Source organism: Rhinoderma darwinii, chromosome 2 (genome assembly GCF_050947455.1).
Source record: "Rhinoderma darwinii isolate aRhiDar2 chromosome 2, aRhiDar2.hap1, whole genome shotgun sequence".
In the NCBI taxonomy this organism is placed as follows: Eukaryota; Metazoa; Chordata; class Amphibia; order Anura; family Rhinodermatidae; genus Rhinoderma; species Rhinoderma darwinii.
This window is the reverse complement of record NC_134688.1, coordinates 106149615-106174350: the sequence shown is the minus strand read 5'-3', so window position 1 is coordinate 106174350 and position 24736 is coordinate 106149615. Positions and strand designations below refer to the sequence as shown.

General features: G+C 40.6%; 1 long non-coding RNA gene across 1 annotated transcript in view; it reads right to left on the bottom strand.

Moving 5' to 3' along the window:
- Nucleotides 1-2700: 2700 nt before the first annotated feature.
- LOC142742368 (uncharacterized) overlaps nt 2701-24736 on the bottom strand; it is an 88323-nt gene continuing 66287 nt past the window's right edge. Inside the window, exon 3 of the long non-coding RNA XR_012881362.1 lies at nt 2701-3614. This is a non-coding gene — a long non-coding RNA (uncharacterized LOC142742368). The remainder of the gene's footprint in view (nt 3615-24736) is intronic.

The following is a 24736-nucleotide window of genomic DNA, read 5'->3' as shown; positions in this document are numbered from 1 at the left end:
ACCATCTCTCCTTGCTGGTCAGGCTCAGAGGCTTCTTGCAGGGACGGGTTGTGGGTGGAGCTTCCTAGTCTCCTCTTGCTTATGGTCTGAATTTATTAGTCTGAGTTAATGAGGTTGTCCGGGCACTGATCTGTTTTTTTATACTGGTGAGCTATCCACAGAATTGGTCATCTGTATGTGATCGATGGGGGTCCAACACCCGGACTGCTGCACCCATGAGCGCTCCAGCTAGCTTCAAGTTTATAGGAGCAGAGTTGCAGTTCTGCAGCATGCCGTAACGCAGTGTATAGAGCCATCTGCTTCTGGTACTGAACAATGTGTAACAACCAGTGCCCGGAGGCAGCTGGAACAGCTGATCAGTATCGGACCCCCACCTTTTATATATTATGAAAAAAAGATCTGTGCCCGGACAACACCTTTTTACTCAGACTAATAAATTCAGAACCCAGACCAGCCCCTAGAATCCATATGGACCCCAGACCTTCTAAACTATTGTAGTGACCAGACCCCCCTAAATAAATACAGACCCCAGAACAAGCACCTTAAATAAATACAGACAGATAGGTCATCAGTATGAAAAACTGGTCCGTGCCCGGACAACCCCTTTAATATATGGGCCTGTGGTTTAAACTTAGGGATTAGGTCTGGGGTATGGAACAATTTAGGGGGTTGGTGTCTGAATTTTGGTGTTTTTATAGAGGCTGGAAATGACTGCAGTAGAGAGGGCAAAGATGTGTCCTCTGGAAACTCTACAGTCATCAGAAGTCGCCATAACGGAGAAAAGACGTCACCTGTGAGTCACTGGATTTAGAGAGCATCTGTCCCCTCTCCTGACATGTCTGTTATAGGAAATCCTTGTATTCCACATAAAGTCTTTGTGTAGCCCAGGACTAATAAACAAATGCCTGTTACCATTCTCATTGTCAAGAGGATGTGTCCCTACACAGTGTGATACTGTCAGCGATGGTTGGAGACTGTCAGTATGTAGGAACACAGCCCTTTGACAAGGGGAATCGTAACATTCTTTTATCAATGCTCGCACAGAGAAGTGGTGTTCACTATAGACACGGCATGGCAGAGTGGCGGGGGAGAAGATGCCCAAGTTTGGGAAACTTCAAAACCACAAAAAAGGCCATACTTACTAAGTGGGTGGGTGAAAACCCACCCACTTAGTAAGTATGGCCTTTTTTTGTGGTTTTGAAGTTATCTATGTCCAATTTTTTCTGCCAAGTTTGGGAAACAGCCCAGGGCCTATGGTCTACTTAATCCGCCATTGGTCTCTGTCATGGGTGATATTCATCCAAGTACACACATTTTTTAGTATAGGCGTAAAAGTAGATAGGGCTGGGGAAGAAGAGCTAAAAATTTGTGGCAGGGGTAATTATTGTATGTTTTTTATCATATACATTCTGTTTGACAGGAACGTATTAATGCATGAGCACCTGACATCCATGCTAAACATGTTCATGTCACAAAGTATGTCCAATACTGGTGCGTTTGATGTGCACTTTTTTGGAAAGAAGCAATTTTTTTTCGTTTTTGCTTTGTTTTCTTATTTTTTCTTATTTTATTTATTCAATTTTATTTATTCATCAACAGTGATCTAATGTTATCAGTGATCTGTATGCACAGACATGAAGAGAAGACGCAGGTTGCCACTTCTTTGCATGCTTCTAAGTCCCATCTGCACAGGAAATCCTTGTGACGTCATTAATGATGCCCTAACACACTTTGGAATGTGCAAGCAGCATACCGGAACATTTTACTGTCACAGTACAGTATCCTGCCAATGGCACTGCGTGCATAAGTGTGCATGCTATCATGCCATGCACGTAAGTTAACAGGCTTCTGGCACAAGGACTGTGCCATTAGTCCGTTAATGTACGTGGTGTGGACGGGAAGGGGGTTAAACAAAACACAAGTTCTATTACATATAAATTTAATTGGGAACTTGCTATTAAAACCCCATATAGCTGAAGGGCCCATGGCTCCCAGTGGCAAACAATGTTCTACCATACAATCGAAACTATTTTTTATTTAGTGCAAAATTCTAATTTATTGTAAATTTTAGGTTCACAGAACACCTTTCCATCAATCTGTGTAAGCTCACCTGCCACTTCCCAGTGACCTCCATAAAGGATATGGACACTTTCACAACCAATTTTTTTAACTGTTCCAATGCATCTAAAATAAAAAAATAAGACTTTTTGCAAATCGTCTTCAATAAAAATCTTTTGTGTCTACAGCTCTTAGACAGACCTGTATGTGTCCATGGTAACAGACAACAAACAAACCTTGTGTAGCCTGATCATGTAGTCTTATTGCCGTTCATCTGAAGGGTATGTGCACACGATAACTGCAAATACGTCAGAAATTACGGAGCTGTTTTCAGGAGAAAACAGCTCCTGAATTTCCGACGTAATTGCTCGTACTTGCATTTTTCGCGGCGTCAATTACGGACGTAATTGGAGCTTTTTTTCATTGGAGTCAATGAAAAACGGCTCAAATTACGTCTCAAGAAGTGTCCTGCACTTCTTTGACGAGCCGTCTTTTTTATGCGCCGTCTTTTGACAGCGACGCGTAAAATGACAGGTCGTCGGCACAGTACATCGGCAAACCCATTGAAAGTAATGGGCAGATGTTTGCCGACGTATTGGAGCCGTATTTTCAGGTGTAATTCGAGGCGTAAAACGCCTCCATTACATCCGAAAATAGGTCGTGTGAACCCAGCCGTACTCTACTTCTTGCTTACCTATCAAATGTATATTAGTAAGAATTAGGGAACATACTCCCACAAAGTAAGAAACAAATCTCACGTGTCAGAGGCCTTATTCTGCTTTTTTGACATGTCTGTTTTAGTAAATATTTGCATTCCCTATGAAATAACTAGGCTGGAGCATCTAGTTGTGTCGATCCTCTGTTATTCCTCCTGAAAATGTATGAATAAATTAACAATTAGTTGTTACCATTCTCCCTGTGAGTTGGGCATGTCCCTACACACTTTTGGAAACCATGGAAATTAGTCAGCACAATTAAGCAGATGGTCTGAATCACATTTCATTTTACATATACATTTACAGGTACCACTTGCAAGTAGGACCTCACCCAACAGAGATGTAATGTGAAACTCCAGGAGGCCCTACAGCTTCACCATATGTCTAGCTACTTCCCAGGTGCTGACACCTGATTGGTTGTAGTTCACTAATTTTCCAAACAAGATGCAGATTCAAAGAAAGTTATAATTACTTTGTTCACATAAGGTGCCTGAATTTAGTAAAACAGATTTCAGAGTAACACATCCATTATAGTTTAATTATCTTGCACCTCAAAGTCAAATTCTTCTTTTAAGGTGACAAATTCTGCATGAAGGCTCATTTCCAGGAAAGCTATTATTGAGGCTCTTCAAGGTGTTTGTGTCTTTCTCACGTTTTCAAGCAACAGCGTAAACAAATGTGTGGTGTAAACCCCTACGGTGAATTGTTCTTAGTCAAATGTGAAGTCAGATATTGTGGTTCCTATCCTGCTGCATCCTGTTCACTTTGACTTTCATAGTAATCTGTCTGGATTCTGTTTTCGACAGGGGAGAACAATGTGCCAGGCTACATTTTACTGTCCTGTTAAAAAAATAAACAGTATACTTCAGCAGAAATGTCAAAACATAGTCTGAATTGGGTCTTACTATAGCATTCATATATCATATACATAGAAATTAATTATTTTATTAATCAGTTTATATCCATTTAGGGGTGTAAAAGACCCTCAATTCGTGGTCCATAATGCTTATCAGCAAAATATTCTCACACAGGTTTCCCACTTTGCAAGGTCAAAGATTAATTTTATCTTCTGAGCAAAGGAAAATGAATGTCTCATCGCCATTGGGTAAAAGACAATTTTCCCGGAAAACACTTAGAAAGTTGAAGTGTTGTGACTTATTGTTTTTATACAATGGTGTATATTCTGCTCGAACTTCATCCTAACCATTCATTCTGAATTATTATTATTATTATTTTCTCTATTTAAAATGTATGCTCTGAACTAAATAACAGTTACTCAACTTCCATCACTTACATGTGTCTGTATCACTTACCATAGACAAAGTGTTATAAAAGATGGTGGTGATACTATTTGCCTATTTCCTTTCTTACATAACCATTCATTCCCATAGATCTCCGTATTAATGTATGATGTTGCATCTACAATTTTCAACCAATTATCTGTTCTTTCCAAGGATTCTACAAAGGACCAGGGGACATTAATTGCGTGTGGAAGAAAGACGTTTCAGACATGAATACAGGAAAGGGTTCTTTACAGTTAGAGTAGTCAAACTATGGAATGCCCTACCCCAAGAGATAGTGATGGCAGATACTATGTCAGCATTTAAAAAAAAAGGCTAGATGCTTATTTACTGATGAATGGCATTGAGGGTTATAACTAATCTAGCAATAAATGATGTATACAGGAGTGAGAAAGTTGAACTACATAAACCTGAGTCTTTTCAACCTATGTAACTATGTAGTTTGAAAGCTGTTTATGTTAAATCCCTCAAAATCAAAAACATCTGCATTATGACATAGCAAAAATGGGAGAGGGTTTGCCTCATTCCTGGCACAAAGGGTGTATTCACAAAGTGCGGTTTTGCAGCGTTTCTTGCCACGTGGCTGAAAATTGCATCGAAAAAGGCATTCGTAATATATATACCACGGATTGCCTCGCGGTAAAAACACATGCATTTTTCAGTGCATTTTTTGGCTACGCGGTGAAAGCCGTGGAAAAACCGCACCTTGTGAATACACCCTATGGAGATTACAATTTGGCACCAGTTATTTCAGGAAGAAACATTCTCTACCAAATGATTGTATTTTCTCTAAGAGCTCGTACACATGTAATAGAATTGCCGCTTTTTTTCTGGCCAAAATTTGGCTGTAAAAAATGCAGCAGAATACAGTAGCAGCATAATGGATAAGATTTAACAAATCTCATTCACATGCTGCATAAGATTTCCAAGCCGAAATTGATCTGCGGTGCGTATTTTTCGTACCGCAGCAAGTCAATACCTGCTGCGGAAAGTGTCCAGAATTGCTGCGTTTTTCAGAGGAGATGTCAGCATCTCGCAACATTGGGAAAAACGCAGCAATTTATGCACCATTTTTTGCCATAAAAAATGCAGGCAATGGCGCATTTTTGCCACAGCGGAAAGCCTTTGACTTTCAACTGAATTGCTGCAGAAATTTTCAGCAGCAATTCCGTTGTGTGTGGACAAGCCCTCAGAGTACTCCAGACTATGAAGGGCAATTTACAGTATCGCAGTAGAATTTTTGTGGAAAAACAAAATAAACAGTAATAATTAACCCCTTCCCGACCACCCCACGTAGATTAACGGGCTGCAGAGCTGGTCCTTGTGCCTGCAGCCTGTTACTCTACGTGTGCTCCTAACAGAGCACACAGGCGGTCCCCGCAGCCCATCATCTCCCAGTACAGGCTGCTACCAGCAGCCTTAGTACTGAGGGAAAACATCGGGTCGGATCACAGCGGTGATCCGAACCAATTAACCCCTTAAATGCGGCAGTCAATAGCGACCGCCGCATTTAAGTTGTTATAACAACATAGGCACCCCGCTATGCAATTGCGGGGGCCTATTATTGTGAGGGGGGGGATTGCTATTGCAACTGGAAGCCTAACAAAGGCTTCCGGTCTACCATCTATGGTAGGCGATTAGGTCCTGACAGAGGCAGGACCTAATATGCCTCCTGTCAGTGTGAAGCTGACAGTTATAATACCCTGCAATACAGAAGTATTGCAGGGTATTATAACAACGATCCAACAATTGGATCTTCAAGTCCAAGTCTAATGGGACTAAAAAAAAAAAAGTTACAAAAAAAATGTACAAGAGTAAAATGTCAAAATAATAAAATGTAAAAATTGCCTTTTTCCCTTATAAAGTCCTTTAGTATTAGAAAAAAAATAAACTATGCATAATTGTTATCGCCGCTTCCGTAACGGCCTGAACTATAAAAATATCATGAAATTTATCCCGCATAAAAAAAACAATACCGGAATCGCTATTTTTAGTCCCTTCAGCTCCCAAATTATTGAATAAATAGGGATCAAAAAGTCGCATGTACCCAAAAATTGTACCAATAAAAACTACAGTTTGTTCCGCAAAAAACAAGCCCTCACACAGCTTTCCTGATAAAAAAATAAAAACAGTTGTGGCTCTTAGAATATGGCGACACAAAAACGAAATAATTTCTTTAAATCGTGATTTTATCGTGCAAACACCGTAAAACATAAAAAACCTTTATACATATGGCATCGCTGTAATCGCATCGACCCACAGAATAAATTAAATATGTAATTTATAGCGCACGGTGACCGCTGTAAAAAAAAAAGAATAAAAAAACAATAGAAGTTTTGATGGCCTAATTACACTAAATTTAGCAAAGAAAAACCTATGGGATCAAAATGCTCACTATACCCCTAGACAAATTCTTTTTAGGGTTGTATTTTCCCAAATGGGGTCACTTCTGATGGATGTCCACTCTTTCGGTCCCTCAGGGGCTTTGGAAATGCGACATGACAACCGAAAACCAATTGCGTAAACTTGAGCTCCAAAAGCCAAAAGTGCTCCTTCCCTTCTGAGCCCTGCCGTGTGTCCAAACAGCCGTTTATTACCACATATGGGGGTATTGCCGTAATCAGGAGAAATTGATTTAAAAATCTTGGGGAAGGCATTTGCGCCGAAACGCGCGTTGGGGTCTACTCTGACTGTGTTCCCTACCGTATCTATCATGGGTATGATATATCCTGCTTGATATGTTGCGTAACTCTGCAGATAATTGTTCCTTTTTTTTCAGTCTTTATTGACCATATATTTGCTTAAACCTATGTCAATGTTTTGCATGGCTCATTAACTATTGTTTTTATATAGCACTTTGCTCCACTTATATAGGGTCATTACATTACCTTTGTGCCCTCTTTTGGGCTGCATTTGCACTTGCACTTTCTTGAAGGTCTGCTAAAGGTACAAACTTGTACTCTGTATTCATTCAGTAGTTACACATTCTCTTGTCCCGTTTTTAACTGTGGTTTATGGATTCCTCATTTTAATCTATTGTTTATTGTTCCTTATGTATCTCAATAAAGTATTTTTCTATTTTCATTATTTCTTGTGTTTTGCGAGCATCTATTTATTTTAGGTTATATATAATTCCACTAAATTCAGCAAAAAACATTCCCAAGTTATTACCACATAATTGGCTGCGTCCACAAGGCCAAAACAGGCTCAGTCCTGAAGGGGTTAAGTAGCCAACAGCAACATCGACTTACAACCCATGCAAGATAATAGGATGGGTTATCCGGAGCAACTTCTGGCCTAATTGTTGTGTACCACAGCAACTGTACGCACACTATACTCTTAACATTATTGAGACTGTCCGTTGATAATAACAGGATTGTGGTATTGCTTGACTTTTGCCTAGAGAACAGTCATTTCCAATCAATTCATGTTGCTATACAGGTTGGTACAGTGCCAGATGATCTGTAACAATGTATCACAATATTAAAAATGTAACATTGTTATCTAGCTAGTTGTGGATCCTCCTCATCACAATCAGAGTGACGCTGGCTAGATTAGGTCACGCAGATCCATGAGATTTGTAGTGCACATGTTTTTATGAGATTGTAACACTTTATACCTATTATAGGTTGTTTAGGTCCACCACCAATAGGAACTTATGTGCTATGCATGGAAGGGGGGAATTGATAAACTAAATATAATTTCACCTTTATTAATATATCTTGAAAACGTATTTTATTTTTTTGTTACAGTTAAAAATATACCATTAGCAGGATTATGGTCGCCATCGTATGTTATCCCGAGGGACAAATGGGCTAGATGTATTTTTATATATATGGTATATATAAAATTTGTGGGGGGGGGGGGTCAGTTTTTTATTTAGTGTGTATATGTCACTGTATATCCTTAGAAGCAGGTCTCAGCATGAACATCTACAGTATTAAGGTATGTTCACACAGCCTATTTCCATCATCGCATTCAAAGAACTATAACTTTTTTATTTTTCCGTCTACATAGCTGTATAAGGACTTGTTTTTTTGCCCAACAATTGTATTTTTTTTTAATGCCACCATTTTGGGGTACATATAATATATTAAATGCTTCCCAACCGCCGACGGTAAATTAACGTTGGCGCTTGATGAGCTTTGTGCAGCGCCGACATTAATTTATGTTCCTCTTTATGTCGGCGATCGGGTCCCCCAGAGTGCGTCTAACACCCGGAACGGGCTGTTGCTATCTGCCTCTGGTCCGGGTGTTCTCATCAGGGCCTGATTGGTTGAGGTCCCAATCATGTGATCGCTATGATAGCCAATCATAGCGACCACAGGGAAAGTTTGTTGTAGTAACAAACTTTCCCGGCACTTGATGTTTATAACTTTCTCTCTCCCCCTGCCTCCTGTCAGTGTGAGTTCGGAGGAGAGAGTGTTAGCAGCACGATCGGGTGTCTCAGAGTAGCGCTGACACCCGGATCGCTCTGTTAACACCGGCCTCTGGTCCCGGAGACATGATCGGGACCTGATTAATTCAGGTCCCGATTATGTGATCGCAGGGAAAGTTTGTTGCAGCAACAAACTTTCCCAAGGACCGATTGCGGGTGCTGCCATTGGTGTCATGGCAAAAAACAGAGGCCATACAACGGCCACCAGGACTGCCGTGCACGGCTTCCTGTCAGTGTGACTCTCAGTGTCACACTGACAGTTTATAATACATTACACTACATAGGTAGTGTAATGTCTTATAGCAGCTATCAGTGCTGCAGGTCTTCAAGTGAAAAATAATAAAAATGTTTAATATAAGTGTAAAAATAAGTTACAAAAACATCAAATTCTTATTTTCCTATAACTCTTATTTTAGGAAAAAAATGAAAACGTTAAAACGTTTGGTATCACGGCGTTTGTAATGACACAAACGTTAAAACTATAATATTATTTTTCCCGCACGGTGAACAACGCAAAAAAAATAAATGAAAAACTATGCCAGCATTGCTATTTTTTGGTCACCACTCTTCCTATGACATAGAATAAAAAGTGATCAAAAAGTCGCATGTACCCCAAAATAGTACCAATAAAAAATAACAACGGTCCTGCAGAAAACAAGTCCTTACACAGCTTTTTTGGCTGAAAATAAAAAACTTATGGCTCTTAGAATATGGTGACACAGAAAAGAAATTATTTTATAGAAAAGTGATTTTATTGTGCAAACGCTGCAAAACATAAATAACAATATACATATGGTATCGCCATAATCGTATCAACCCAAATAAAAAAAGCAAAATGTCCTTTATAGCGCACAGTGAACACTGTAAAAAAAAAAGAACAAAAAACATTGTCAGAATTCGTTTTTTTTGTCACCTTGCTTGCCAAAAAATTGAATAAAAGTGATCAAAAAGTTGTATGTACCAAAAAATGGTACCAATAAAAACTACAGCTCGTTCCGCAAAAAATAAGCCCTCACACCGCTCAATCGACCAAAAAACAAATAAAGTTCCGGCTCTCGGAATGTGGTGAAACAAAAAGTTTTTTTAACAAATAGTTTTTACTTTGTAAAAGTAGCAAAATATAAAAAAAAACTGTATAAATTTGGTATCACCTTAATGGTATTAGGTCTCAGAAAAAATTTAAGTTGTCGTTTTTACCGCACCGTGAAAGACGTAAAAACGAAACCCCAAAAACAATGAGGAATTGCAGCTGTTTCTAATTTCACCTTGCAAAGAATTTTATTTTGAGTTTCCCAGTACATTAAATGGTACTTTAAATGGTGTTACTAGAAACTACAATTCCTCCCGCAAAAAATAAGCCCTCACACCACTCTACTGACGGAAAAAGAGAAAAACTTTATGGCTATTGGAAAGCGGGAAGGGAGAAAGTAAAATGAAAAAGCAAAAAATGGATCAGTCCTGAAAGGGTTAATTTATTTCTAATGAAAAACCATTTATAACCACATGTGGGATATAGCCGTACTTGGGAGAAATTGCTTTACAAATGTTGGAGTGCTTTTGTGAAAATGGAAAAATTCAACATTTTAGTGGAAAAAATTTGATATTAATTTTCACGGCCTAATTCTAATAAATTCTGCAAAAGACCTGTGGGGTCTAAATGCTCACTATAACCCTAGATAGATTCCTTACAGGGTGTAGTTTCCCAAATGGGGTCAGTTTTTGGGTGTTTCCACTGTTTTGGTACCTCAGGGGCTTTGCAAATGCGACATGACACCCAAAAACTATTCCAGCTAAATTTCAGCTCCAAATAGCGCTCCTTCAATTCTGAGCTCTGCCGTGGGTCCAAACAACAGTGTATTACCACATATGGGGTATTACCGTAATCAGGAGAAATTGCTTTACAAATTTTGGGGTTCTTTTTCTCCTTTATTCATTGTAAAAAATAAACATTTCTATGTAGGATTTTCATTTTCACGGTCTAATTCCACTAAATCCAGCAAAAAACCTGTGTGGTCGAAATGCTAACTGTACCCCTAGAAAAATTCCTTGAGGGGTGTAGTTTCCAAAATGGGGTCACTTTTCGGGGGTTTCCACTGTTTTGATCCCACAAAATCTGTACTCCAAAATCCAAATGATGCTTCTTCCCTTCTGAGCCCTGCCATGGGTCCAAACAGCAGTTTATTACCACATATAGGGGTATTTCCATAATTGTGAGAAATAGCTTTACAAGTTTATGGGTGCTTTTATTCTTTATTCCTTGTAAAAATGTAAAATTTAATTTTCATTTTCACAGACTCACTCCAATAAATTTAGCAAAAGACCTGTGGGGTCAAGATGCTAATTTTACCGTTAGATAAACTCCTTGAGGTGTGTTGTTTCCAAAACAGTGTCACTTTTGGGGAGTTTCCACTGTTTTGGCACCACAAGACCTCTTCAAACCTGACATGGTGCCTAAAATATATTCTAAAAAAAGGAGGCCCCAAAATCCTCTAGGTGCTCCTTTGATTCTGAGGCCTGTGTTTCAGTCCATTAGCACACTAGGACCACATGTCAGCTATTTCTAAAAACTGCAGAATCTGGGCAATAAATATTAAGTTGCATTTCTCTGGCAAAACTTTCTGTGTTACAGAAAACAATGTATTAAAAATAAATTTCATGGAAAAAAAATAAAATTTGTAAATTTCCCTTCTACTTTGCTTTAAGTCTTGTGAAATGCCTAAAGGGTTAAGAAACTCTCTGAATGCTGTTTTGAATAATTTGAGAGGTGCAGATTTTAAAATGGGGTGATTTATGGGGTCTATCTAGTATATAAGGCCCTAAAAGCCACTTCAGAACTGAACTGGTCCTTGAAAAAAATTGCCTTTTGAAATTTTCTTGAAAATTTGACAAATTGCTGCTAAAGTTCTAAGCCTTGTAACGTCCTAGAAAAATAAAAGAATGTTCAAAAAACAATGCAAATATAAAGTAGACATGGAATATGTAAAATAATGACTATTTTTTGTGGTATTACTTTCTGTTTTACAAGCAGATACATTTAAGATGAGAAAAATCATAAGCAATGAATTTATTGACCAAGTTTTTCCACTAATATAAAGTACAATATGTCATGTAAAAACAATACCAGATTCGCTTGGATAGGTAAAAGCATTCCAGAGTTATTACCACATAAAATGACACGTCAGATTTGAAAAAAAATGGGGCTGGTCCTGAAGGCCAAAATGAGCTCAGTCCTGAAGGGGTTAATTAACTTTTATGAACTTTTTGTGGAGTAATGGAAAAAATCCTAGAAAATGTTGCCATTGTTTTTTGCATCTGAAATGTACACCGTTTGCCATGTTGTATAAATAACATAATAGCTTTATTATGCAGGTCGTTACGATAGAGGCGATACCAAATTTATCGTTTTTTATGTTCTACTACTTTTACATAATAAAAACACTTTTTTTGAAAAATTATTTGTTTTTGTCACCATATTTTAAGAGCAATAACTTTTTCGCTGATTTAGCTCTATGAGGGATTATTTTTTGCGGGGAAACTTGTCGTTTCTATTGGTACCATTTTGGGGTACATACAACTTTTTCATCGCTTTTTATCAAAATTTTTGGAAGGCAGAGTGAACAGAAAACTGCAATTCTTGCATTGTTCTTTATTTTATTTTGTACGGCGTTCGCCATGCGGGTTAAATAACATAATAGTTTTATAGCTGGGGTCGTTATAAACATGGCAATACCAAATATGTGTAGCTGTTTGTTTTTTAAATATATATTTTTTTTCCATAATAAAGCAGTTTGTAAGGAGAAAAAGTACGTATTTATTTTTTTTTACTTGGGATTTTTATTTCTTTATTAGAAATGTATTCAACTTTTTTCTAGTCCCACTAGTGGACTTTACGGTGTGATATTTTGATCGCTTTTATAATACAATGCAATACTCCTGTATTGCGGTGTAGTATGTCGATCAGTGCAAAACGGACTGGCATCTATTAGGCCTTGCCCTTGGCAGGGCCTAATTGTCATTCACTGAAGGCAGACCTGCCATAAAAACCATTGGCACTGGACGATTGCATCTAACCCCACTAAGGGGTTAAAGGGATATTCGCAACTCAGACATAAATGTCTGTTAGATGCGTGTCACAGATCGATAAAGGAGGTCGCCCGACTACTGTTTTGCCTGTTTCTGGAACTCCTATAGAACATAAGGGATAGAGCCGTGTGCATGCGTGGCCACCTCCCCATTAAGTCCCTGCCTGTAACCGTCAGCCCGCGGCTTAATCACCGGGCAGAATGGGGCTCAGGTGACCTGTGCTGGGATCCTACTCTTTAGGCCCTGTTCACACAGAGTTTTTTGACGAGTTTTTTGGGGCAGAAACCGCGCCAAAAAACTCCTCAAAAACCGCCCGAAAATGCCTCCCATTGATTTCAATGGGAGGCAGACAAGTTTTTTTTCCACGAGTAAAAAAAACTCGTCGTGGTAAAAAGAAGCAACATGACCCATCTTGAGGCGGTTTCTGCCTCCAAAACCACATTTCAATGAGTCAGAAAGAGGAAAAAAACCTTGACGAGTGTTTTGACGAGTTTTTGTCAAACCACTGTGCAAAAACCTACTGGAGCAGTTTTTGCAGGAGGAATTTTCCTCCTGCAAAAAACTCAGTGTGAACATAGCCTAATGTACAAGTAGCAGATTTGTATAATGAATATTAAATTTACATTATGCTGGGTAATCTTTCTGTTTATACATAGCTCTGTTAAATTACTGTATAGCTGAAATATCAATTTTGAAGACATAGCACTTAGGGTATGTTCACACGGCCTATTTACGGACGTAAATCGGGCGTTTTTGCCCCGAATTACGCCCGAAAATAGCGCCTCAATAGCGCTGACAAACATCTGCCCATTGAAAGCAATGGGCAGACGTTTGTCTGTTCACACGAGGCGTATATTTACGCGCTGCTGTCAAATGACGGCGCGTAAATAGACGCCCGCGTAGAAGAAGTGACCTGTCACTTCTTTGGCCGTAATTGGAGCCGCTATTCATTGACTCCAATGAATAGCAGCGCTAATTACGGCCGTAATTGACGCGGCGTTCAAGCGCCTGCACATGCCGGTACGGCTGAAATTACAGGGATGTTTTCAGGCTGAAACATCCCCGTAATTTCAGCCGTTACGGACCCCCGCCGTGTGAACATACCCTCAGGCCTCCTTCACACACATTTTATTCAGCATATTTAAGTGCATATAAAAAAAAGGCATGCGTTTTTAATGGTGTCTTTTACATGCAGCTTTTATTTTTGTACATGCATTTTAATGGATTTTTTAACATAGCGTATTTTTCAGACTATAAGACGCACCTGACTATAAAACATTATATTAGTTCCCCCAGGGGACTTGAACCAGCGATTGTTAGATCGCTGGTACAATAAACTGCAATACATGCATAAGTTACGGAAACAGCGTAACTAGCTGAGCTACGGTGTATTTCTGTAACTCCCGGAGTAGTGAATGGCAGTTTCAGAAGCAGTGTAGCATGCTACGCCGTTTCCATAACTACCATTCAGTTCTATCGGAGTTACGGAAACAGCGTAGCTCAGCGAGTTACGCTTTTTCCGTAACTCGACCATGTAACCAGGAAGTGTCCGGAAGACAGCGGAGCCGGGTAAGATAGAACGCAGTTTAGGGGGCCCCATTCTAAAAAAAAGATGCGGGTCCCAGTGGTGGGATCCGCATAAATCTGACATTTATGACATATCCTGTGGATATGTCATAAATGTCCTTCATGTGAAGACCCCTATAAATGCTGCTGTCGCTATTGACCATGCAATTTAACTAGTTAAACGGCCAGGAACAGCGCCATCGCTGTTCCTGTCCGTTAGAGCAGCGTGTCAGTTGTAAAACACTTCTGACACCTGCAGTGTATAGAGCGGGATCCAAACATCATCCCCTCCCCGCTCCATGATGTGCCGGTACATCACGGGTCGGGAAGGGGTTAAGCAAGGAGCTGTCAGAGGGAGCGGTCAGGGGGCCCGGCACGGCCGGGTCCCTTGACTGCCGACTATAAGATGTAGGGACTTTTTCGAAAGATTTATTCTTGCTAAAATCTGTGTCTTATAGTCCGAAATATACAGTATTTAATTTTTTGACATTTTGCACATGCATTTTAGTAACTTTTTTTTTACATGTTTTTAAGTTTTTTGACATTTTGTACATGCATTTTTAATGGTGTTTTTTACACGAGTTTCTTAATTTTTTTACATTTTGTCATGCGGTATTTAACACTGTATATGTAGGCTTTGTAATATTTTATTATAGACTTTAAAGTAACATCTGCGGACTGCATTTTTGGGCACAAAAAAACCACACAAAAACAAAAAGCCACCGAAAACGCAAGTACACAATGTGTGTCCAGACTTAAAGGCGTATTCTTATCTCGGACATTTATGGTGTAGCCTGTTAATCTCTGGAATGGGGCCCCCTGAACCCCTCCTACCTTCTATTTCTGTGCTCCGGCCACTGAGTTACAAGGTCGCCGGGATTTCCGTGAGCAGCCGAGAAGTGAATGGGAGTTACGTAAATAGTTTCCATAGCTCCTGAGTTCCGGAAACAGATTAGTTTGTTGTGCTACGCTGTTCCATAACTTCAATTCACATCTTTGGGAGTTATGGAAACAGGGTAGTAAAATGCACTCAGTTGTTTCCAGAAAGGGATCCCGTTCTACAGATAGTTGTGGGTCCCAGAGGTGGGACCTGCATCTATTGGACATTTATCGCATATCGTGTGAATATGCTTTAAATGTCCAAGATGAGGTTACACCTATAATGAGAGGTAAAATAAAGTTTGCAAGTATGGAAATATTTGGTGCAATGTGTGCACACCAAAAAATGGCAACGTTTTGACCCACACTTTAAGATTGAAAAAGTTGGAAAAGCACGAATAAAGATTATCCGTTTAAAGGGTTAACAAGCACGGGGTTAAATTATACTTGAAGCATGTGTAGGATGAGTAGCCCACCCCTCAGCAGAACTACGCTCTCTCCGTTTATCAGACTGATGTCGCCGCCCACACTCTACTATGCCAGCCCACTACATATCTGTTGATTTGACGTCTTCCAAGCATTTTCCCCTCAGTCCTCCCACGCTAGGCCAGAGGACAGGACAACCTCATTATTTCTTTTGACATTACCTAATCACTTTTCTCTAGATCTTAATAAATAGTGTTTATTATCATTTGTTAATAGTGATTTGTACACACACTGTCAGTCTGGTTAAATGTAATATTTAGTACTTGGCTTTCTCTAATGATTTTTCTTATGCTTAGACTAACTGGAGATGAAAATATGTTAGATATGTTTTCCAGGGGTGGGGGATTTACACAGCCTCGCTCCTTCCCACACAGCAGTACATGTGTGGGTGTCCCATTCCTGACTCTGTTATTCGCTCAGAGCAACTGGATCCTGTACTTGATATTAATCAGGGCCGTTGCTGTAAGACTTTGATGCCTAAGTCAACCTAAAATATGATAATTGAGATGTGACTGCAGTTAAATCTAATATCCTACTCCCCCACCATATCATTCTCATAAGTGTGCAGGGATATATAGGGAGCCGCCGATCATAAGTGTTTCTTTTTGCTTAAGAATAAAGACTAAGAGATTAAAGAGGCTCTGTCACCAGATTATAATTGGCCTATCTCCTACATAATGTGATCGGCGCTGTAATGTAGATTACAGCAGTGTTTTTTATTTAGAAAAACGATCATTTTTGACGGAGTTATGACCTATTTTAGCTTTATGCTAATGAGTTTCTTAATGGACAACTGGGCATGTTTTATTTTTTGACCAAGTGGGCGTTGTGGAGAGAAGTGTATGACGCTGACCAATCAGTGACCAATCAGCGTCATACACTTCTCTCCATTCATTTACACAGCACATAGTGATCTAGCTAGATCACTATGTGCAGTCACTTACTCACACATTAACATTACTGGTGTGTCCTGACAGTGAATAAACATTACTTCCAGCCAGAACGTGATGTCTATTCAGAATCCTGACACTTCGGTAACGTTTGTGTGAGATTTACAGCACAGCAAGCGTAATCTCGCGAGATTGCGCTGTAAACTGTCATTTAAAACGAGATTACACTTGCTGTAATGTAAATCTCACATCAACATTACCGAAGTGTCAGGATTCTGAATAGACATCACGTCCTGGCTGGAAGTAATGTCTATTCACTGTCAGGACACTTGTAAGTAAGTGACTGCACATAGTGATCTAGCTAGATCACTATGTGCTGTGTAAATAAATGGAGAGAAGTGTATGACGCTGATTGGTCAGCATCATAAACTTCTCTCCACAACGCCCACTTGGTCAAAAAGTAAAACACGCCCAGTTGTCCATTAAGAAAGTCATTAGCATAAAGCTAAAATAGGTCATAACTGTCAAAAATTATAGTTTTTCTAAATAAAAAACAGTGCTGTAATCTACATTACAGCACCGATCACATTATGTACAAGATAGGGCACTTATAATGTGGTGACAGAGCCTCTTTAACTGTCTTTACTAGCAGACTTCACGTGTAGGTTTTGTCTATGTTATCCTATGTAAGGCTGGATTCACACAGGAATGCTCTGGATTTTCCACAGTGTTTCGACAACAAAATCTGCACTTGTTCTGTGAGGATTTTGCTGTGAATTTTGCTGCGGATTTCACCCCTTCTAAATTAAAAATGGTGAAATCCACAGTAAACATCCAGAACAACATTGTCTGATTTCCATCTGGAGAATGTTTAGCATCATGTAAATTAGATTTGTTCAAATCTTATCCACATGGCTGGGACTGTAATCCGCTACTGATCTTTTGCACAGAAATTCCACACAGAAATCCACAGCATTTTCATCCCATGTGAATCCAGCCTTATGGGGATAGAGTTTAAGTGAGTGTGTGTGTCTCCAGGACAAACCGATTTAAATTTTATTCTTAAAAGATGCACTTAGAAAAACAATCTAAAATGTCCTGGTAGACGGCTGCGTTGACTCAGGACTTGATATAACACAGTGGACCAACAACAGCAGATGACACGGCCCCCCAAACCATCACGGACTGTGGAAATCTCACACTGGACCGCAAGCAACTTGGTTTGATGCCTCTCCACTCTTCCTCCAGACTCTGGGACTGAGATTTCCAAATGAAATGCAAAATTTACTTTCATCTGAAAACAGGACTTTGGACCACTGAGCAACAGTGTTGGTCCACTGTGTTATATCAAGTCCAGAGTCAACGCAGCCATCTACCAGGAAATTTTCTAGCACTTCATGCTTCTCTCTGCTGACAAGCTTTATGGAGATGCTGATTTCATTTTCCAGCAGGACTTGGCACCTGCCCACACTGCCAAAAGTACCAATACGTTTAATAACCACAGTGTCACTTGATTGGCCAGCAAACTCGCCTGATCTAAACCCCATAGAGAATCTATGGGGTATTGTCAAGAGGAAGATGAGAAACCAGACCCAACAATGCAGACAAGCTGAAGGCCACTATCAAAGCAACCTGGGCTTCCATGACGCCCCAGCAGTGCCACAGGCTGATCTCCTTCATGCCACGCCGCATTGATGCAGTAATTCATGTGAAAGGAGCCCCGACCAAGTATTGAGTGCATATACTGTACATACTTTTCAGTAGGCCAACATTTTAGTATTAAAAATCATTTTTGAAATTGGTTTATATAAAATATTAAAATTTTCTGAGACACTACATTTTAGGTTTTCAATAACTGTTACCATAATCATCAACATTAAAAGAAAAAAAAATGCTGGAAATAGATCGCTCTGTGTGTAATGAATCTATATAATATATGAGTTTCAATTTTTGAATTGAATTACTGAAATAAAATTTTATATATATATATATATATATATATACATACATATATATATATATATATATATATATATATATATATATATATATATATACATATACATATATATATATATATATATATATATATATATATATATACACACACACACATGTCAAGTCCGAATTTCACACACACACACACATATACACACTAGTATATATATGTACATATATATTTTCCGGTGTAAAATCCATGATGATTCCAGGCAGGTGCTTACCCACAAGTGGAGCTTTCAGACCCATTTTGTACATTCACCTTATGTACGCATTATTCGAAAATGACCTTAGTAGCCTCTACTGTCAGTAACCATAATCCCAGCCTAATATATAAACGCCTGCACCTTAATCTGGCAGCAATGACTCATTTTACGAATGCTAAATAAACAGTCTACATAGAAGATTTTGTGGCTAACACATAATCATTTGTGTTTTTTGTAACAGAATGTGTTAATATACAGTCATAATTGTACCTACGTGCCCATTATTGTAATCATTGCTTGGCCTTTAGTTAGGGCTGTTTTTGCCAAACACACAGTAGCCCTATATTCATTATTCTGCTACAGATTTATCGCTGAGTAGTACACTGGCATTAAGTCAGTGTTTCTGCATTAAACAGTGTATGCATACAGTAAGTCTGATATGTCTGCACAGTGACCTTAAAGAGGACCTGTCGCTAGGTCATATTAATTGAATTGGGTAACTGACCTGAATAGCGTTGTCTCCCTGATTCCAGCAGTGTTTTTTTCCTGGACAACCCTGTTCCAGAGATATAGCTCACTGTTGTATTGGCTCCTTATGTGCTAATTTGCTGCAGTGAGCCAAGAGGGTGGAGCTAGCTAAATTTCTTTTAATGCTGACCAATCAGCGCGAGGCAGCTCAAGGGTAGTTTACGCCCTGTTGGCTAACTACAGAAAATTAGAATTGAGGGATCCAACACAACAGGAGCCGAATCTCTGGAACAGGAGGGTCCAGAAAAAACACAACAGCGCTGGAATCAGGGAGACGGCGCTATTCAGGTCAGTAAACCAGTTGAATTTATATGACCTAGTGACAGGTCCTCTTTAAAGCTCAATTTCTGGACCACTTTAACTAATTAGCAGGTTAATGCCATTTTGTGACAAATCAATGAAAACCATAGACTATTATTACATATGTATTTAGTCTGAATAAGATCTAGATTTATAAAAGGTAAATAAATGTTGTATAATCTGTGGTCAGATGGAAAACATAAACACTCTAAATTTCCTGAACAGCCAGATCAATACTTCATGATCACTACTACAGTTCATGAAAGTCTTTTTAGTAATAGTTAAAGTGATTTTCCCACCATTTTGCTAGTACATGCCAGATTGCCTAAATTAGGGGGAGTGGCCTAGCAAGTGACCGGAGCTGATGCACTTCTACAGGGCTCTCTGGCATCCCTTCAAAATCTGGGGGAATCTGCTGGCTATGTTGCCTTCGTAGCCTTGAAATACTTGCCAGAGCACTCTGGACTCCTGCTCCATCCCCTGAGCTGTTTGGTGTCATCCTGGGCCCTTTTTGTGGTCGTGGCCTACTGCTGAGTCTCAAGCTGGGGCCTAAAGTTCAGCCTCTTCCTTGCGGCCTACTGGTCGGCCTGAAGCCGAGGACTGGAGTTGCGGCTCGCGGCCGGGAATCGGAGTGGACACACGATGGCAGTTGTTGGATCCCCCATGCTGCATGATCCTGCGTTTATAGGGCCAGCTCCTCACTCTACCCTTAAAGAGGGAGCGTTTTCCTGGCATTAATAACCTCTCCCAGGCCGTATTCTGCGGCCTGGAAGTTTGGGCCTAGTCTGGGGCCGGATCCCCAGCCTTAATTTCTTACAGAGGCCAGATGCAGGCTACTTCTGGCCAGGCCGGGCATTCCACAGACCCACTATACCTCAGCTTGGACCCCGGATATAGTCCATTGCTGCTTGTCCTAACCCCTGTCTATTGGTTGTGACAAGGAGGACTAAGAAGAGGGAGCTCTTGTTGACGCGGCAGCCATTGTGGAGTGGTGAGTGACTTTAGCAACTTGCTGCCAATGTAACTTGGATTTGGTCTGACCTCCCTGCTGTACCTCCCTATACTACTAAAGATGTTATCTAGATATAAAGAGACGCGTGGAGGATCTGCTCCCTTCCCTATGTATCTAATTTTTTGAAGTGTGTTTAGCTGTTCACCGATCTGAGGTGATCCCCGTCCTTATTCTATCCTGCAACTAGGGGTCCTCCTGAAATGGTCCCCTCCAAACAGTCCAAAATTACGGACAAGATGGATAAATCCACCGGTCCTACATCTGGGCCCCGCACCTCGCGGCCTTCTGGGGCCTCCGCCTCTCCTTCCACTCCTGTCGACTCTCCTCCTGAACCGTAAATGTTGGATGTGCTGAAGGCTATTACAGAATCTCAAACGGTTCTAACAGAAAATATAGATGCTCTTCAGATGGATTTTGGTCTTCTCAGAGCTGACGTGCACACACTGCGTGAAAGAGCTACTAAGTCTGAGAGACGTATCTCTGATTTGGAGGATGTAGTGACTCCTTTGAGGTCAAGGGTTGACTTTCTAGAAATGCAGCAGTCCACATGGCGAGCTAAGGTTGATGATATGGAGGACCGTTTGCGGAGGCGCAACATCTACTTTGTTGGCCTGCCTATAGGTGTGGAAAAGACCCTGCTGCATTCCTGGAAAATTGGCTCAAGTCATTGTTTGGGGATACTGCCTTTTCGCCTATGTTCTGTGTGGAATGAGCGCATCGTATCCCGACTAGAGCTCCTCCACCTGGAGCGCCACCACGCACTTTCATTGCAAAGTTTCTACATTTCAGAGGCAGAGACAAATCGCTGGAACTTGCGAGGAAACAAGGGCCTTTAAAACATACCAATCAGGATGTGAGAGTCTTTCCAGACTACTCGTTAGAGGTACAAAAACAGAGGCAGTGGTTTACGGAGGCCAAAAATAATGTTTGAGGGAGAAACAAATTGTCTATTCTATGGTGTACCCCGCCAAATTTAGATTGGTGCACAACGGCTCTACAATATTCCTGGCCAAGCTGGAAGAAGTCTTTGCTTGGTTGGAACGTCATGGACTCTAGTTACTGTAATATCGGATCTTCTCATGTGACGGAGACATACCACAGGGGAAACTGTTCTGCAACATGGAACTTGTTCTTGATTTTGCTCCTTGCTGGAGCGCTTGATTTTCCTCACCAAAGATTTCAGGATTGATGGGGGCTGAGAACTGTGCCAAATTTGCGATCTCCGTCAGGTACTCTAACTTTTTGGCTTCTATCGCTCCATATTTTCTTCTGCTGTGGGGAACTATATTGAAGGGAGACTATTTTGTAACATGGCACATGTTCTTTACTTTACTCTTCAGGTGAAGATTTGGAGTTTTCTCGCTAATGTCTGGATGTCAGGTCTACTACCAGGACTCGGATGTATTGCCGTCATACTCCTGTCTTCCGAGCTGTAGTTCTATTGTGTCTATTAACTCTATGTGAAAATTCTTGCTGTTTTCTAGGGAAAGGGTGTCGCCCCCCTTTGCTAACCATTTCTACATACCTTGTAGTTTAGTTTCTGTTTTCTGCTGATTGCTGCATTTGGGAATGAAACCAGTCTCATGTTCGGGGGGATGGGTAGGGTGGGTTTGGGTTGTGTTTAATTGTTTTTGCCTTTCATACTGGTCTGCTTGTATATATGTAATTTCTCTGAATATGTGGACTGGCGATCTGATTTATGGGAGTGCTGGTTTTGGAGATTTTTATGGGAGACAACACTGCAATATTGAACCCCAGTGTGTTGCGGCTCAACAAATTTATATTGCCCTTATTATTACTCATGGAGACACAGCATCATCTTAGAATTATCTCCTAGAACGTGAGAGGCTTAAATGACAAATTCAAGCGGGCTCTAGTGTTTAATTTCCTCTCTACATACAATCCGCAAATGGTGCGACTTCAAGAGACCCATCTAATTGGTTCCAAGCTGCGAGCCCTTATGCGGCCTTGGGCCGGGCATGGTTATCATGCCTCCAACTCCAGTTACTCCTGTGGGGTCTCGTTACTAGCCCACAATTCTCTACAATGTGATGTTACGAGTGTAAAAGCAGATCCACGGGGGGAGGTTCATTGTGCTATTTTGTCAAATCCACTTTACATCCTTTATTATAGTTAATGTCTATAATCCTCCTCCGCCCTCTATCCAACTACTCACCGAAATAATGACGCTGGTAACGAAGCTTGGTCCCGCTCCCCTTCTGGGACTTTAACCTCTTGCTGTGTTCTGGTCTAGATAAACCCGGGGGGGGGGGGGCGGGGTGCGGGGTCCTGGGTTCTGGTTCCCCTTCAACTTATTGGGCTGCCATGTATCATCTAAGGGAAATTTGGCGGGCTCGTTACCCTAACTCTGTAGCTTATTCCTGCCACTCACTAGCCTATAGATCCTTCTCCCGAATTGACTTGGCATTTGGTAATGCTGCCTCCTTGGCATATGTAGTGGATGCGCAATACCTCCCTCGGGGTATCTCGGACCATTCTCCCCGGTTCCCCGAAGTCTCAAAGTGTAAGATCTGGAGACTGAGTCCCCTTTGGTTCTCTTGTGCTGAGATTGCAACTACATTGGAAAAAGAAAATGTAGGGTTCTGGAATACTAATCAGGGTTCGGCAGATAGTAATCTGGTATGGGATGTCTTCAAGGCATATATCAGAGGGGTAGTTATATGGGCAATATCCTTGTATAGAAGGGGGCTAGCTCAGCAGCGTACAGTTTTGGAAGCCGAGTTGGCTGGAGTAGAGGAAGAGTACCTCAGGACTAAGGAGTCTTAAGTCTTTACTGCTTTCTCGGCAAAACAACGAGAATATAATCTCTTATTAACAGAATTTACTTAGTCTTTTGCTGGCATACCCGGCGAGAGAAGACACTACCCCAAACCCTATTTTGGAAATAACCTTCTGTACTGGGATGTTTGTTAGTGACGCTTTGCTAAATTTTACTCTGACTTATATACTCTTCTAAGATTTCCACCACCCCTTCTGAGCTAGAGGCATACTTAGATAATATTGGGTACCCTACCCTGGATAGAGGACATTAGTATTCTCGAAGCTGATTTGACTATAGAGGAAATTACCGAGGCTATTGGCTCCTTTCCGAACCGGAAAACCCCGGGACCGGATGGCCTCCCAATAGAGTGGTATAGACTACATGTTGAATTAATTGCCCCTCATTTGCTTAAACTTTTCCAATCCTTTGATGGGGCGATACCCTCCCTCCCTCTATGAGAGAGACTCTTGTAGTTCTGATTCCCAAGCCCCGTAAAGATCCGAAAGAATGGGGCTCCTACCGGCCTATTTCACTTCTTAATTGGGACATTAAAATATTGGCCAAAATTCTAGCAATGTGTCTCCAAAAAATTATTTCTTATATTATCCATCCGGACCAGTCTGGTTTTATGCCCGGGAAGGCCACCGATGTTAACCTTCGAAGGCTCTTTACTAACATATCCTCTGCTGTGGGTTCGGTAGGATCCAGAATTGTTGCCTCTCTAGATCTTGAAAAGGCGTTTGACTTGGTAGAATGGTCTTATCTGTGGTCCGTACTTGGTAGGTTTGGGTTTGGAGCCAGATTTATCCGATGGATACAGCTATTAACCTCCCAACCTATAGCCAGTATTAAGACCAATTGTCACATCTCCCCCTCGTTTGCGCTAGCCAGAGGGACTAGACAGCGTTGCCCACTCTCGCCTTCCCTCTTTGCATTGGCCATTGAGCCTCTTGCATTGGCTATAAGGGCCTCTCCTGACCTTTGTGATGGGTGGGAGGGAGGTACGTGTCCCTCTTTATGCTGACGATACGCTTCTATTCCTTAATGATCCGGGTCCATCTTTGCGGGCAATGTTGTCCTTGTTTGATTTATTTGCGTCCTTCTCTGGATTTCGTGTGAATTGATAATGGCGATAGATGACGCAGCTGGGAGCGTTACACTTCCTTCCCCACTACAGAGGGTGGATAAAATTACTTATTTAGGTATAGTAATTAGGCCCAATATTTGTAGCTTTATTCCAGATAATATTTGGTACAGTCTCTTAGGATAGACCTTGATAGGTGGAAACACCTCCCTCTCACAACTACGGGCAGAATTAATCTATTTAAAATGAAGTCCCTGCCCAGGTTTTTGTATATTTTTCATATATTTTTCAATAGTGTGGCTACTATTATCACGATACACTAATATCGATAAGAATCTTAAATCTTTTATTTGGGCGTGAGGCACTCCTAGAATTGTTCTGGGCACACTACAACTGCCCACCGAGCAGG